The sequence below is a fragment of the Triplophysa dalaica genome, chromosome 10 (assembly GCF_015846415.1).
Source record: "Triplophysa dalaica isolate WHDGS20190420 chromosome 10, ASM1584641v1, whole genome shotgun sequence".
Lineage (NCBI taxonomy): Eukaryota > Metazoa > Chordata > Actinopteri > Cypriniformes > Nemacheilidae > Triplophysa > Triplophysa dalaica.
The window spans coordinates 21666634-21685546 of record NC_079551.1 but is presented as its reverse complement, the minus strand read 5'-3'; the positions used below and the strand labels follow the sequence as shown (position 1 = coordinate 21685546).

The 18913-nt window shown below is 37.3% G+C and overlaps 1 long non-coding RNA gene across 4 annotated transcripts in view; it reads right to left on the bottom strand.

Annotated features, from left to right (window-relative positions):
• LOC130429804 (uncharacterized) overlaps positions 1–18913 on the bottom strand; it is a 112715-nt gene that overhangs the window by 30102 nt on the left and 63700 nt on the right. The gene's annotated exons all lie outside the window — the stretch shown is intronic.

Sequence of the window (18913 nt, the reverse complement as noted above, 5' to 3'; positions counted from 1 at the left end):
CTCTTGTAAAGCACCAACAAAAGCATTCGTGAGGTAATGGGCTGGCATTTTTCAAAGGCAAAGAATGGCTATTTGATAAAGATTTTACTTCAGAAAGCCATGTCACACATAACCATGGAGCATGCCGTGCTGGCAAACGACAATACAACATAAAACAACAGCAAAAATCTAATATATATTTGCAAAATAATATATTAATACTAATGTAGGCTATTTTATTAGGCAATTAAACTTTGGCAAGGATATTGATTTATAACTACTGAATTTCTTCTGATAGAAAATCAATTTGAATGGATTTACAAACATATGAATGGATAAAGTGCCAAAGTCCACCGCAGTGGTCATAGATGAGTCACATTGGTACATGTTGATACATCAGATTTCATATATTCGTAGAGAGAGATCTTCTGGAGAAATATCTTTAAATCGACTCAAATCAAATCTGAGAATAACAAACAACAAATGTTAAACATGATTCTTTAAAATAACAGCCAGTATCAGTGTCACTCTCATCAGTTTTGACAGGGTACTGGGGTAGAAAGAAAGAGGGCAAGACAAAAGGCCTCAGTGGGACAAGTTGTGGGTCGGTGGCTGTGTGTTTGTCTACCTTTCTATAGGAATTACGGGCTGCCTGGTCTTCCCTATACCTCCGTTCTGACAGTAATCCACAGCACTGGCTGTGGGGGCTTTGTCTACTCATGCAACATGCTTCAGTGTTAATCTCTACCGTGCTTTTACAAAAGGAAAGCAATAATGACTTCAATCAAAATACCACCTTGACAAATGAGCTTGCAAAGGTGCGGGCGAAGAGAGCTATGCGTGTGGAGGCCATAATATAATCATAATAATAAAGCAAAAATAGAGAATTATTGCTGAAATCATTTGGTTGTTCTTGATCTGCCAAAAGATACGTTATTTCACAAACCAAAACTCCATCACTTTCAAAGCTGAATTGTTTTGTGGATCTGTGTATTATTGTTAATAGGATTAACAGATTTACCAGCTTTGTGCTTTGCTGCACATCGATCTTATTAAATTGATCTCATGACTACAATCAAACTGTGATCAACTATTCGACAGCTATTAAACAAGTGACTAAACAAATGATAAAATCGTCCATGCCACTGCTTAAACCTACCACGGTTAACTTTTGCATTCTGTAGAATACTAATGTGTTTCAGATGGAACCGGTCTGTATTGCTGATATATGAATGAATGGCCGTTCATTTCCATATGCATGAGTGTGTTCTCACTGCTATTTTGTGCGCATTATGGTTACACAAGCTGAGCTTAATGGGAGGATGACACTTTAGACCCCTGTGCTCTTCCTTTCGGGCCCGCTGAATCTGTAATCAAGGGGAAGCGTTTCAGGGTTCGAGACCTGTCAGTCACAGCCCGAATGAACCTCCGTGTGAACTTCTTAAAGGGCTGAATGAACACAGCTCCAGTGGGACTGCACCTCACACTCTCCGTGTGTTATTAAGGTGCCATAATAGCATTTAAGTTATTAAATTAGCTCAGTTTTGCGGCTGTGTTACATAAATTGCTTAATTTGCTTTTTTTAAATTGAGAGTATAAAACTAATCATGTGCAATCATGCACAAACGGATATCAAAACAAGTGCATATGATACGAATAGGTGAAACTCATGTAAACATGACCAATTTTACGACAATTCGTAACTACAATCAAGTAAGATCTGCTTTTGAGTCATTGGCAGTAAGGGCGGGGTAAGGGGTGGGGCTTAATTGCTGCTTTTTAATCATAATCTTACACGTCGTATAAAGTCAAACAAATTAGCCACCTCGTAAAATATAACAAACAAATAAAAATAACGATATTTTGATTTGAAAAAGCCTTAAGCCTCAATGTAGCCTGAACGACAAGACAGGTTAGCTTGCATAGCGACGACACCCTTCGAATGTGGTAAGGTGTAAGCACACGTTTAATCCTATGTTATGTTTTCTTGGGATGTTTTTGTATTCGTAAGACAGAAAAAGTATGTCCTTCACCGATATGATCACTGCATAGTGTGTGATCTACCCATTACATAGACAAAACATCCTGAGCCCACTATGTACAGCAAGAGAACACAGCATCAAACCATCACCGTCACTTCCTTTAGGTTAAGACACAAGCCAAGTGATGAAAGCTTTTAATTTCACAGGCCTAGCGTGATGTGGATACAGTTCAGGCTAGTAGTATCGAAAACACTCAGTTACCAAGACACTGTTTGGTTTGTACTTGATGTGACTCTATGACGTTTTTAAAAGAACTAAGAATGGTCTCAAAGGTCAGATCCACGGCAAGACTTCCAGACGAGAAATGAAAAGTTTCGTTGTATATTATTTTCCCAAGGATTCGCCGTTGCTCTACAACCTCAAGGTCTTCTCGCTTTTGAAATGTTTAATTAAATGACTTTGCTTTATCATCAGGAACATGAATAGAAAGAGTCGAAGCGGTTTGCTCAACCCCCAGAAGAGCATAAAAGACATTATTAGAAATCACCACCGACAGCAAATAAGGTGCAAAGAACATATGGCTTATATTTACCCATCTTGTCTCGCTCCAGTTAAATTCAATTAAAAAGCGTCTGACTTGAAAATATAGACTGCCGTGACACTAAGCTGACACACTCTGATGCTTTAAAATACACTGGGTTTACCAAACCAATCCAAGTATTGATTCGATCACAGACAAACACAACACAACCAGTTTGCAAAATCGGAATCGCAATTTATTGTTTTAACACAACAAATGGAGAACTAACTTAAAATGTCAATATCTTATTTACTGCAAATAAGTGAAACATTGTCTTTTTGAATTCCAAAGAAAAAATGTGTTGGGTTGTAGGTATGAGTGTTGCTAGATGGTGACATACTTCCCCAAGTCAATGTCTACATATAGATTGGTTCAGGCCTGATTTTACAGAAATTTGTAACTGATTTACAGAGGGTTTCATCGGATGGCTACGCATTGCCCAAAAGTAACTTCCAATCTGTGTTTGGTTATAAAATAGCAATTTACACAACAGTTCTTTCTGTTTCTCCAACCTGATTGGCTGAGATATTCCATGAGATATTCCACCAGTATCAACACGGTTTCTGATATATCTATAAACGTGTGCCGTCTAACTGTTGTATAAATGCAAATATCGCTCTTGTAGTCGTGTGATATTGCTCTTATATCAGTGGATGTTTTTACCTCTGGGCTAATCCCAGCCTTGCTAATATAAGAGCACTAATAGACTCCTACTCGAGCGATATTGCATTAATGTTTTTATTCTATTTATAACAGTATTTTATATTAATTTGCCCCATTCCCAAACCCAACCATCACTGTCATGATCGTACGAATTAGCCAACTTGTAAAATATATTACAAATTGCCATTACATTGTTAAGGACGTTTTTCAATGCAAGTGTATGGGATTTATTTGTGTGATTTATCTACAAGACAAAAATCACAAAAAGGACCAACACGCCAAAGTTTACAGCAATACAAAAAGTTTGGTTAAACCTTTAAAAAAAGGTCTTTGAATGTTATTGTCACAGGAGGCTATATATAAGGACACGACGATGGAGTTGAGTTCAAAAAAGGTAACTTAATAAATCCACAGGTAGCTAAGCAAAAAGGGACATTTACCACACGGAACATAAATACAATACCAGACCAAGGAATGGGGCAAAACACAGGGAAACTTAATAAAGGGAAACAGGTGAGGAGCTAATAAACAAATAAAGAACTAAGGCAAAGGGAACATGGAAGACAAATACATGGGACCAACAAGGGGCGTTGCTAGCAATTTTGGGCCCTATGAAAGAACATGAGGTTGGGCCTATACCGCACCAAACATACAAGCCATCTGTACAAAATCCTTGTCTGCAATTTAAGTATACATTTATATTTTCTATTACATTACTACTTGTATTGTTACCACTAATAAAACAGATCTCTGGAGGTGCCAAAAGTTTGTGGACCCTTAAAGTCGTACCAACTTTCTTCCCCTATACGCTCCTGCATGTGACGTTAGATGACATTGTTAAAATAAGTTAAAATTGGCTTTACAGGTCATTTCATTTACAATTTTCTTTACCTCATCAAAAGTCAATTTATATTTATGAGAAACATCAGCTAAACCACTTAATTTAAAATACTAAATTGAAATTACATGTGTGTGTAAAGCTTCGACTGAACCTAAAAACTTAAAGCATCAAAAATGTGAAATAGCACAATAACTTCTTGAGGGGGAAAACATTTGCAAGCATGGACACATTTTAGCTGACTATAAAATTAAAACATTGTGAAAGAATATCTATGCTAAAAAACACCAAAGGTATGTTGCTGAAAGCAACAGAGTTACCGGACACACCCCTATAAGTGATACCTTTGGCATCTTGCTTCCCGGATTCATGCAAAGTTTAATCTAGCAGTTGAGAGAGTTAAACTTTTATTATATAAAAAATAATCCGTACAATACATCCTTCCCAAACTGGTCCCAAATAATATTCATGCAACCACATGCCTCTTCATCAAAGTCCACAAACACAAGAGCAAAGACTCTTTCGAAAAAAAGAAGGATACAGCTCTGTAGCATTATGACTTCAACTTAAACAGAGCTCAGGCAGCCCTTATAATAAACAAGCAGATAACAGAACACTTGCTCACTGTATTGGCAATAATAGATCCGTATAAATGGCACAGAGCTGGCGATGCATTGACAGTGCTTACTAGACAGATACCCCTACCGGCAGACATACCGATGGGTTTTGTTTACCGGCCAATTTGAATTCAAATAAAGCTTTGCTTTCGCTGACTGCACATCATTATCCATGAGACTATAATCCCACCAGCAAATCCTACAGCTTCCAGAGCCAGACCTTTTGTTTGGGATTACTGGAAGCTTAGTCTATAACAAAGAGAAATGAGGCATTTCCCTCATCCTCCGTAATTAAGTGTGAAGAGTTGTTTCAAATCCAGACTAGAAACCGGACACAGTGCGGAATGATACCTCTCCGATGACATTGACGGCGGCCAGGCCGGGGCACCTTGCAGGTGTCACTCACACTTCCTCTCATGAGCATCAGTAGACACGTATAGAGAAAGGTAACATAAATGCAGAAGCCAAGATCACAGCAACAGAGATTGCCTTTGCTTCCTTTAATGCTTGAGAACATCTTTTGTTTATATGATTTGATCTTATTGACTTTCTCTTAGCAGAAGTCTTCCGGGATTTTCAAATAGCATTTGGCAGAAACTGCACAGGAACATACAGTGTATTTAAGATATACTGTACATTTGTTTACTTTCACTACATGTGTTCACTAGGAATTTAACCAAATGGGATTTACCCTTTAAAATGGTTCTCACACATATGGTACCAATATGTATTTTAAGGTACTAATATGCACTCTTTAGGTGCAAAAGTGCACAGTACAGTTTTTCTGAGTGTGCACCTGGTGGTTCTAGTGCAACATAACTAATTACCTACAGGAACAGGATTTATAACCCAATTTACTTGAAGCAACGTTGAAGAAAAACCTCTCACCAAAACATTTGCTTGAGTTTGTTTCCAGGGTTTATTACTTTAAGACACATTTTAACCTGATATTACAGGAAAATGTTGCTATTTTACAAGGTAACAATTTCATACAAACATACAAAACCTTTTGTTGTGAATCGTCTAAAAATATAGGATTATTAGAAAAAAGCAACAGCAGAGCCCTTACCCTAAACACAAGCATCACAGGAGCAAAATCAGTTCCTGCTTACCCAGCTAGCAAGGAATGTTCTTTAAACTTTCTAAAAAAAAAAACGTTCATGTGGTAATGTTAAAAGATGTTAACTTTATATGTCATTGTCATTGAAAATATTATAAAAACCTTGGCATAAAAAGGCCGTTTTTACATTGTTAGTGGAATGTTCGGAAACACTCCGAAATAATGTTTTTATTATTTTAAAAGAACGTTAGCAAAACGTTCTTAGAACATCATTTGGTAGCTGAGATAATAAATTAGACATTTAAATGTACTCTAAAACCTCACCCATACTGTGGCATGGCTGCACAAAAATCTTAACCTTTCCTCCAAACTTTTTTGTTAAGACAGCAATACAAGATCACTCTTCATCTTGTCCAGCATTTCAATTTATACCAGTGCTCCATCGAAACAATTCCATGACCTGCAGCGGAATTTTCTCACAGACCCACACTGTTCACTGGAGAATTTTCACCCATCATGATGGACTCTGGGACATGCGCTTCGCTCAATTTCTGGCCTTGTTGAATGGATCTCTTGTTCGGGCTCTGGCAGGTTGTGTGGAGATAGCTGTACGGACACTGGCTCTGGACCACCATCTGAGACAAGCAGAGACTTGGTTTGATCCCTGTCCAATGCAGTGGATCAATACAGCTATCTCGCAGACTTTTTCTCGAGCGAAGGGAAATCCAGCAAAAATAAAGACGAGTCCTTTGTGAATAGAAAAAGATCAATGCGGTGTCGCACCCCCACCGTATCGCAGACAAAAAGAGACTATAGACGTTTTTTGGAGATGCTGTTAGGCTGCTCGAAATTACATCGAAAATACATTCTCGTCAGCGTAGATGGATAAGCAAAACAACATCATCGTCATTTCTACGATTTTACGAATAAAAATCAGGCCTTTTGTAAAAAACATTCCACTTCTTTCAGTTATGGTTTAAATGTATAATCATCATACATGAAATTACAGCATCAATGTAAATGACATCAATAAAATAAAAAAAAACATTTTAGTCATCTAGTTTTAAGTCAGATTATTTTTTACCGAAACACGTTTTTCAGACTCTACGCTTCTTATCTTGCCGTTCTACACGCTGGAGATGTATTAATACCATCTATCAACGAACTAGTGGAGATGCAGGCACGTAATGTGATAAGAACTGGCAGCGTGATTCATTTGATTCTATTACCATGTATCTGCGTGGCACAGTTACATGGCAGTGTTAAACGGAAACAGATGTTAACAGTGGGAGGTGATAGAGCAGCTTACACACACACACAGATGCTGCAAACTGTTGCATGCACTTGTCACAAGCCTCGCTGTGTGTAAACGCGCATGTGTGCTTTATTGCGCCTTTTGAAAGACAGCGTCGTTTCCCACAGCAATCCCACGTCTCACTGTGCGTGAATGGACGTTCCTACACCTCTATAACTCACGTTTTCTTTGCATTTCACACAGCAGCAAACGTAAGTGATTTATCTTCCCGAGGGCCATTGGTATTTATGGGCTAGTTGTGAAATTCTACAACAACAGTATAAACAAGGGGGAGAGAATGGACCAGGACTGAGAAATGGGATTGGAGACACGGCCGGACCGTTTGAGCGCGAGACCTTCATGTGTTAGGTGTGCGTACATGAGTGAATATTACAGACTGCAGGCACTCAAGCCTGACCTGACTTCTTGGAGTTAATTGTGTTTTTTATTTCCCTGTGAATCTTTTAAAAATCCAATTAGGCGCATTGGTTTATTAAGAAAGCCTATTTGGATTTTTGGAAAGCATATCTAGAATGTGTCTTGAAACTGGTGAAGCTTTGAAGCCATTTATTTTATGATAACAATAATAGCCTTTATGTCAGGTGAGTGTCTGTCACTACATAACTACCAACCCAGATGAGTATCTTATTGATCGTATGTCACTCATTCATACGTATGTGTCATGTACATGAAAAACTGATTCGGATAAAATGTTGACATCCAGAAATAACTGAGAGTAAAAATGTATTTGGATGGCAGTATATAATTGTGTATGGCTGGCTTTACCTTATGATGAGAATAACACAAATTTGCATTTACACTTTTATCCAAAGCGACATGTGTATACATATATATGTGCGACGAACCTACGAACCTTGCGTTGCTAGCGCAATGATCTATCAAGTGAGCTACAGGAAAGAATAAGAGATTTATATATATTTTCTCCTACAAAATTGCAAAAGTTTAATGCGTCTCACATAACCTCACATGTATCCAATTAGTAATATCCTAGTTTGAGTTTCCTGAGCTTTGAATAAATAACAAAAAAATCCTATGGGTTTGTGTTCAGGATAAATCTAAGCACAGTTTGAGACATTGTCTAGATTTCTTCTGGAACTCAAAATATGACACACATTGACTTTTTCTGAGAAAAATAAGCATAATCAAGTCTTAATTTAATCCAAATTCAATTTCATTGCTGTCTAGTAAAAACATGAAACATATTAAAGGTTGCACAAATGTATGTGTGATTTATATAAGCAGCTAGTTTAATGAACTAAGACTCTCAAAAAGGTTGTGTGTATTATTAGCATTGTTTGTGTTATGCTATTTGACACATTATGTGTCATCTTTTGTTGATTTTGTCTAAAATAAATAAAAGGAACAATACAGTTTGAGTTAAATGTACACGACACGTGTTGCCCTATAAATAACACAGAGATGTGTATACAACAACACGTACAATGTTTTTATATGTTAAAAACTGTGATTATAATTTGGTAAATAATAGCCTAATATTTTGCATGACTATAAACAAATAACCTTTTGAAATATAACAGGCAACCCAAGTCAACCAGGACTATTTGTTGCATCAAAACTCTGGAGTATGGTTGTGAGACCTCGCGAACAACAGCATCCATTGCTAGGAACAATAGCAAATGTATGCGGCTGACCCAGTATTGATGCAGCGGCATTCTGCCCTCATCCTGACACACATCCAAGACACGACAAGCACACGACCACCCCAATCCTAGCAAAATCAATAAAAATGATCTGAGGAGTCCATACACCATTTGGCAGCTCTATTTTGTGAAGTCTTCTTAAAGAATATAGGAGGCATACTGTACAATGGGCCAGTTGAGCGCATGTAATTTGTCAAGCTAATCTGCTGCAGTCTTACATTGATTTTTTTTCCTCTTTTCTTTTCGGACTCTTTAGCCTCTGGTCATTACGGCACAAAAACTTACTTAATCATACAGTGTGTTAATGTACGGGTCACAATGACGTCCATGTTCTTGCCCTCTGGTAATTTCATTGCTTTCTTTGCTTTCGCTCAAAAATCATTTTTTGGGTCAGTGTCCTTCGGCTGTTAGTGGGACAGGCCCATTGTCAGAGATTGCTAGAAGGATTTTGAGTGTATAACTTAATATGTTTTAATTTTACGTTTACGTTAATCTGTTACTTTGTTTGGTTGAAAAAAAACACAAAATCAAAACTGACTTCTTGCATAATCCGACTCGCAAGCTTGATTCATAAATGAAACTGTAGGGTATGCTACAATTTAATTCGAAATGTCAATTTGATGTCATTTTACTTCAACCCATGTAAAGTATCTAAAGCGACCTGCAATTTGTTTTCTAAACAGAGATGCCGACCGAGAGGCTAAAGTTACATAATGCAGATATTTTTATAAAATGTAAATGCAAAGCACCACTAAAACAGATTTAAGCAAGTCAAAACAAATTTGCAAGTTTCACTCAACCTAGTATACGCAGTTAGGTTTAGTGTAGTGTCGAAAAAATAGGCGATGCATTTGCCGATCTTTTTGCATGAAACTTTAAATGGGCCTAAAAAGACTATAACTCGTTCATAAATACAATAATACAGTAAAAGTTGAGACTCTTAAATCTGATTGGATAAGCTGTATTCAAAGCTGTATACAGATATATATGTTCAATAAAAATATAATTTATATTAAAACACAAATATAAAATTTAAACGTGTAGCTTGGGAAACAGGTGTTTCAAATAAACATCCTGTGTTTTTTAATACAGATGAAACACTGTATTACTCTGTTAATGTTACTGAAAAGTTTAGCTCGGCAAAAGGGATTTGGACACTGTGCCTCAGTAAAAGTTTTGTCCTCTCATATATATTCTGTTTTTATGATACATACTGTGCTAACATTGACTACCAGTGCATTAAACGCATCTTTTAAGAGCTTGACAATGCATCGGGCCCTAAACCCGGTTGTGAAAATACAGCATTACTCTAGCATGCTGTTTCCACAACAACACAAACAGATGGGGAATTGTTACTATCGGGCATCTTTTTGAATAATCTAGGTATATCCATTGCTCTTGGATGTTGCAGGCTTTTGAATCTGTGTTTGTCCTGTTTGCCAAACCTATCATTTACACCAGGGCTCTTAAAGGAAGAAAAACCCCCTCTTATGGCATACGTGTCACCCTCTCTCTTTAAGGCTTTACCCCTTGTGAGCTTATCAGCTCAAGTCAAATGTATTTCTTATCGAGAAGGAAAAAAGTCAGAGAAGCCGGCTGACAATACGGCGTTATCAAATTTCCTCAGCCCAGTCGCCGTGTCATTCAGTCAGTCAGATGGTCCCGGGTTTGATTGATGGATGGGCTTCGTGACAAATAAAACCTGGATCAACAGCTTTGCACCTCTCTCCTCATCGGAGACCCACGCGAAACGTTCCGCTGCAACAAAGGCGGGATTACGGATGCATTAGCCCGTCATCGACCACAGGCCTTCTAGTGCTGTCAATACTTTGCACATAATAACCTGAAGCGACGATAAGGAAACAAAAGAAGGGGAGATAGGAGCAGCGAAAAGGAAAAATAAATCAATGGCTGAGTGGGGGAAAGTTTTTTCAAAGACACACATGCACTGTCAGAGCGGGGGAAGAATTTTCCGGCGACGCGGGCGGATAATGGCCTCTGACACGAGGACAATGAGCCCTGAGGGTCCATCGGCGGTCAGTCAACCGGCCGCGATAGGCTCAGATAAGGGCCTAGGCGAACGTCCGCCTGGCCGGGCACCAGGCTTCAGAGAGACCCTGGCGACGTCCGTGCCATCCCTCGACGCATTCAATTACAGCATTAATCTGTGCATTAGGAACAGCCGACTTTGAGTGACTTTTATGCCCGCTCTTTGATGCGTTGAGGGTCGCCTTCAAGATATATCCTTTCGTATGGATTAACTTACATCCCTTTACACAAATCTTTCACACTTATTTGAAAACACGAAGTGCAAAAATCGTGCTCGAACCTCGTAAAGCCGCGGTGTGGTTCCATGTTCGTAATGGCACTTCAAAGTACTTCTCAAATCGGCGAAGGCTTCAGCAAATGACTGACTGAGAGAGGCCCGAGGTAATTGTTTCAGCAGTCCTCATTAATTAATTTCCTCCACCCTGTTTGCTCCATCTCAACTCGCGCGGCAGGGGCCGCCTCGGCAGGTAATAATAAATAAATAACTTAAGGCAGGCTCTGGAAAATTAATGAGAAAAGAGAAAAGAGGCCCGACATGTTCTGTCTGCCGAGGGCCGGCGCACAAAGACACAATAAACCCCGCGAACAAACAGTTCCTTTTAAAAAGTCGCAGAGAAACAGTGAGCAAATTCAATTACAGAAGTAATTAGAAGATATAGGGCGAGCCTGCCTTCTGGGACTGTGCCAGGAAACATGAATTAATAAGACAGAATAGGAGGAGGCCGTTGTAGTAATTAAGAGGCAATCACCTATGTCAATGAATACCTAAAAACAGGACGGAAAACTATTAATTCAGTGATCAAAAATATTTTGAAGATGATTAATACAGCAAATTCATTTAAAAAGACTAATTTCTGGAAAGATAGCAAGACAATTGCACATAATGTGCTCCTTGTGGCATTTATATTGCTAATTAAATTTCGATCATTTGCGGAGACGTTTTATCTGTAAAACAGCACAGACAGCGTTTAATAAATATTGTCTCGGGCGCCGGCGAAGATTGTATGAAGAAACTCGTACGCTGAGCAAATCCAACGTACTTTGGTTATGCATATGCATATCTGCTTTTTAAAACCTCATGCATTCGAAATCATCGACGACTACTACGCCAAAGCCAGATGGTCTCAAGCCGAGATATTAAAGAAAACGTAATTTAGTCCCATTTAAATTCCTCAATCCGAAGGCAAATAGATACTAAATATTCGTTCGGCTTTAATTTTACCTTAAAGATCTTCAGAATGGATCAGTCGTTTCGTAAAGTGGCCGATTTCCCCACGCAACATTTACATATTCATATGTGTTAGCCGTTAAAGCCATTTTTGCACCGATATAAGAGGCAAATTCCACTTAATATTATCAGAGCTGGGAATCTGACGGCATAAAAGACCAATTGCCTGAGGGGAAGGGATAACACTAATATGCTTTCAAATTTCAGTGCAATACTAGCCACATATTTACACCATGAGGTATATCATTTACGGCGGCGTGTTGGATGGACACTGAGGGCCACGCAGTTTATCGGACGCCCCCCGACTTCAATTATGGCTTAAATGGACTTAATATTGAAGATCACGATGATGAGCGTTTGCTCGACGAAAGTCCGTAAGAGGCCTAATGCCCGGCCAGTCAGCAAAACAAACGGACTTACCAAACGATTAGTGTTAAATGTCTCAGTATCAGCAGCCATCAAACGCTCCCTCCATTTCCGCCCTACCGCACCAGACGAAGTTTATGCGTGCGATGTCAACCCCTCAAATGATTCGAGCCTTAGCATGAGATGCCTAATTTTCTATTCAAAGCTATTGGAGGCCCATTTGGATAAATGAGAGTGATTAAAACCAAGATTGCAACAACATAAGTTGTCGCTCAAGAACGGTTGAGGGACATCTGGTGTCACAGAGACCTGAGACAGTTAACAGAGAGATGAGAAGTTTCCCTCTTCAAAGCCTGGCATCCAATTGGCACACAGCGCTTTGGTTGAATGCCAGCGAGTCTGCCATCTGTGTCCTTTAACCCTAAAGATGACAGATGTGGAGGCAGATTGATTTGAAATTCAGCTTCGTAAACGAGAAGTGGTGCGTTTCCTGTCATTCACAACCAGCCTAAATGAGCTCCATCAATTAGAAAAATGCTCAAATTAAATCCCTTTTCTTTTCAATACACAAGAAATTGAAGCAAAATTGAAACTTGAGGGTAACAAATGTTGGACGACCTCTGGTTAAAATTGTTGCAGGATAAATTAGAGGAAAGATTCTAGCATTTGTAGTTTGCAATGTGTCTAAACATTTCAAACAATGTGTTTTTATATGTACCTATATTATTTATTCATATAACATTTCACATTTTGATCGAATGCCATTTTTACCTATGATCTTGTTATTAGCGTTCAGTAATACGATGCTCCTTAACAAACCCTTTACCCAAAGAATAAAACTTGAACCTCTGTTTGCAAATTCATCAAACTTCAACATAACATCTCAAGGAATTTCATTTCCATTTCAACTTTTTTATGGGGCGTCTAATTCATGAATCTCATTGGTACACTCATGTACCAATGAGAACATGAGTACACTGTACATTTTAATATGATCTACTTTCATACGAAGGATGGTTATGCCAAGTGACGGAACTTAATTCTAGCTTTTTCTAAAAATCGTATGTTTTTTAATTGTTCTATTCAATAACCACGTTATAGAATAGTTACAAATTTCCATGAGATCAGACTGTGACAACAGCTTAAAGACTAGTCTCTAGATATAGCATAGCAACATGTAAATCCACTCAGAAGACCACATGTTCAAAATCACCCTAGGAATTGCATATCAACACCCCGGAAAACACCCACAAAACTTCAGCCTTGTGGCAGTGGGGTTTGCATGGACAAGCAACACATAAATGTTCTCAAAAACTGCTAAACATTTAATTATTATTAGGGCTGTCAAACTATTGATCACTATTAATCACATCCACAATAAAAGTTTTTGTTTTCATAATATATGTATGTGTACTGTGCATATTCATTTTTTATTTATTAGCACAAAAACATAAACTTTAATATTTAGGATATATTTAGATTGAAATTGAAAAACAAATTATAAAAAAAAATGTCTTGTATATTTGTCTTGAATATATGCATGTATATGTAGGCCTATGCGTTTATTAATTCAAAATTAATATGCACACTACACAGACATATATTATGTGAACTCAAACTTTTATTCTTGATGTGATTGATCGTGATTAACTGCCCTAACTATTATGTTATTTATTACTATACAACTATTATTACTATAATTTGTACAATCTACTTGTAACATTTTAGGGAAAGGGCTTCATTGTTGCTTTTTTCTAATAATCTGACATTTTCATTAGATTCACTTGTATTGAAATTATATCAATTAGCCACCTTATCATTGATGATGAATCAGGATTATTGAGAATTAGCTTTGTTACTTTAGTTGTGTGGCCTTAAAATCAAACTAAGCCATTTTTTGAGTCCTTACATAAAACTGACTCCAGTCCTCGGGCACGATGGGTCAGCTCTGCCGTCACCTTTTCAGTGTAGTCCTCACCACCCTGTTACAATGTTCGAGAAGACCTTTGCCTTCTGATTACAGTCTCGCTAGAACCTCAAAGCCCTGCCAGGTAAAATTGCTGTCTCCCCTTGCCCCCCCCCCCCCTTTTGTTACATCAAGCTCTGTATCCCAGCCCGGCTGCACCTCTCGCCGGCTCATTCTTTACCCAAATGACAGTGTTTTTGGCCCGATAATGGGTCTCATTTTCTCAGCACCAAGCAGTAGCCTCACTTTTTATCAGGCTGGGTCTCTACAGCAGGTTTTCCTCTCAGTGGAGCGCAAGAGAAACCCTCACACCCCCTACAAACAAATACAACATCTACATCAGCGCTCCCCCTTACACAAATACCAGCCCAGACAACTGCTTAACCGACAACACTAGAAAAACCTTCGTCACATCAGCATCTTCAAATGGTAAACACTGCCTGACCAACAAAGACTGAAGCTTTTTGGTGATTAAATAATTTAGCACATAATTGTCATTTATCTAACTGCTGTATATTAGTACATTATTGCATATTGTTATTATAAGCATCCGTTTGTGGATCCTGACATTACATACAGTTTTAATAGGAAAGATGATCTTGGTGTCCATATTGCAACTACAATTTACAGGTACAAAACAAACTTTTCTGAAAGAAAAATTCAAATCCAGTTTTTTTATGTTTTGTGTTACAAGTTTCACAATGGTTACACTTATTTTGTCGTGACTTTAGGAAAGACTTGACCCATTAGATACTCCCCAGAAGTGACATTCGATCCATACATGTTGATTTGGGTGACTGTCATAGCCTTTGTGATTTGAAAAAAAATGGTTTCTATTCCCTTTTGTGGAAGATAAATTAAAGAACTGTTGTTGACCCTCATTATATTGGAACACATAACCAGCGCGCTGTGGTCGTACCCGAGGGACACAACGGCTTCCCCAGAGACAACGCAGAGGAATCCCTATAATCCCATCACACGCACTGAAACTCAGCATGTGAACAGATGTGTCTCCATTATCATTGAATGATAAAATTATGCTGTCTCGGCTTAAACACTGCAGATATGTTATTTTTTACACATCTTGTATCTTATAAAATGACAGTTTATTACATGTCTTTTTTAATAATAACAAAAATCTAATGTTATACATAACATGTTTGTTATGACTAATGCATTCAAAACATAACCAACTTATAACTAATGTATTTACTAATGTACAACTGGAAATTGCCTCAACCTTTGTAAACACATGTTACTTATAAGTATTTAAATATTATGAATATGTTTTTAATATATATGTAACTTGGATATTAAAATGTAAAATTTAACGTAAATCTTTTAGCGGTCATGTGAAAAACAAAACCAACAAAACTACATCCCTACAATAAAACTTTAGTGTGCTGCTGTCAGATAACAATTCAATACATTCATATTTTTTACAATATAATTTATATATTCTTTATGTTTATATATAAGTAACAATAGTAAAATATTTATAATTAAAAGTAACAATCCCTAAAACCAACACTTACTTAACCCTTATAGTTTTATACATTTCCAATTAATTTGATAATAAATTTCTGAATAATAAAGATTAGTAATTATTTGTGTTGTTACACTGTAATAAAGACATCGTAAAGTACAATGTGTCCACAAAACACTGCTGCCATTACATTAAAATACCAAATGTACTAAGAAATGAATAATTAACTTGTTATCTACCCAGAAAACTTTTACGTTGTATTAGGAAGTTTGTTGTTGCAAACATTTAATATTATTTGCAAAATTTTGTCGTGCTTTTCATTTTCATTTATAGAAGTAAAAGGGACACTGTAAACATCTAAAAATGTATAAATAGACTCACAGCACTCAACACTCCAACACCCTGATCCAACATTTTATGAATTAAGGTATTGTTGTTCAATTAACTGCTTATATGATTTTCCCACTAATCCTCTTTCTCTCATCCTGTGTTCATCGGGGAGTGTGTGAAGTGCTGGACGGGCTATATTCCTGCGGTGTCCTCTGATATGCAGTGCTTGGCTGTGACACTGAAGCTCAGATCAGGTCTTTACACTGTATTGTGTTCAGCTAAAGCAGATCTGCTCTATTATATCAACAGCAGTGCTTTCCCAGCATTCACAGCAGGCCACTGAACGCAGGCCAAGCAGAGGAACAGTCCACAAAGTCAGAAATGTCTCCAAAGTTTTCTGTCTTTGTGATATTACAAAGGACAACAAACAATCTTTTACGATGGAACTTAAACGGAATATAAGACTTGATGAATAAGGTTACAATTATTTTTATAGCTAGGAGAAATCAGGGCTAGAGCAAAAAAGGGGATCAATATAAATAGAAATAAAATTCACACTATAAATCAGGTGTCTTTACAGACTGTGAACTTCCAAAGTAAAAAATTACTGATATATTGTATTTACTGTGCATACGTTGGAAGGTTTGGGTCGTGAAAAAGTTCAACACAAGTAATAAAAAGTGAGTTTAACAAACGTGAGACCAACATATTTAGCATTTTAAATCTGTGCTTTAAAAAATAACATGGTCAAACATTAGAACAGGGACCCATTCTCAATATTAACTAACTATTAACTACAACTTTTGCCTCAATTAACTCCTATTTACTTCTTATAATGTAGTTTTATCGTTATTGGGTAGGATTAATGGATCTAGAATAAGGAAATGCAGAATAAGCATTAATGTGTGCGTTAATCATACTAATATAAAACCAATATGCATGTAAATAAGCATGTTATAGCTTATTGTTGCTGTCTAACCTTTAATGGATAAATACTTGCAAACGCACACACATGAAGGGTGAGCATTAGAAATGATTGATCAAAAATAAATTAAAACAAGGTTTCTGCCAGAAAGCAACAATATAGTTGACTTTGCATTAATAGATATTCTATAGTGTGGCTTGTTTCAGTTCACTTGTCAACCTGAAGGCTATTACCCAAATAATGTGATATTGGAATGTCTGAAGGACAAAATTCTGGAAGGTTTAAACCAGATATTTAAAAAACCAACACACACACAAACACACACACTCAAGAAAACACTGCCTGAGAAGTTAAGCATTTGTGTAACTGTGTAACTAAACCATATAGTTACAGACAAGTTCCCAGTTTGACATCGATCCTTCTCCCCTGAATAGAGTTTTATTTCACATTTAGAATAAAATTGTCCTTCTGTTATTAGATGTCTGCTATATACAATGACAATGTAATTGGAGGCAAGAAGAAGCACAATAAGAGCTGCATTTGCTTTTGATGCTCATTCACAGACCACCAAGGTATTTACAATATTTTAACATTCCAATAAAATTGTCGTAAGGCCAAAAAGCTTACAGTTAAGAGTTTTGGTCAGGAGAATGAAAACACAGACGGACACGCAGTATTGATCAACTCTGGCGTGCCTACTATTATCTTCTTAAGGCCAACCGGAAGTTACAAAAACAACACTGCTAATAAATACACAGTTCGTAATATTTCTGCAAAAATGCAAGGCTCAAAAATCAAGAAAGGGATCATTTTCACTTCTACAATAAAAATGAGCATGGTTATCATTATTAAAAATGATTATGTGCAACGTCTCCAATGCACAGTAAATAAATAATAAAAATACTCCTCTCGTCCGATGAAAAACAAATTAAAATGCGGTGTTTTTCTCTTGTTCATAATAAAACAAGATATTTAGAAAGTTTTCCATTTTATGAGTTGTAAAATAATTTAGTTTTCTAACAACTCTTTGTCCAAACAACCGTTTTGAAGTTCCCTTAAAACGTAAATATAAGTCCTGTGATCAAAGGGACTGAATTACACAATTAAGCTGATGAAAAACCTCAATGAGATTAAAAATAATAAAATGACAAAGAAAAGCAAAGAGAGGAGCTTAATATTATATTACCACAAAAAGTTGTATGTATTTATGTTGTGAATTAAATGTTAAAATAAATGTAGGCTAATGGTTGTTAATATAATAAATTCATTTTAAATAACCAAAATATAATCAGATCATCAATATTTATGGTTAAAATATTGAAATCGTTGAAAACGTACCAAAGACAACATTATTAAAACAGACACTTAATGAATTTCACATTGGGGATGTCATGGACAACACTTTTTTTCCACTTGTGGGCTCACGGCCACATGTGCTCTTAGCCTGGCTTAATGTCTACCTTAAAACCAGGCATCCAAACAGAGCGTGATGATGCTTCATGGACCGCAACTCTCGCAAAAACATAAAAGACGGTGCATTTACTGTCCACCAGGCTTACCATCACTGTACTACATTAACATCTCTTCCCTTTCAGAGATGTTGCTTCCTTCCACGGCCGACAACTTGCTCTTTTGTTACCTTCGCTCACTTAGAGTACATGTAATGGCTGAAATGGATAATGAAGAGGCAGGGGAGGCGAAAACACACACGCACAAAAGGAGATCTCAGAAAAGGAACCCCGCCATGCGCTACTCTGCCGCTCGGAGCCGTAGGGGCAGGAGGCAGCATCTTTAGGGTGTACCCAAGCAGCACTAAACTCCAATGTCCGTGGGCAATCAGAGCCATTTTTTACAGCCGCTGGGGTCCG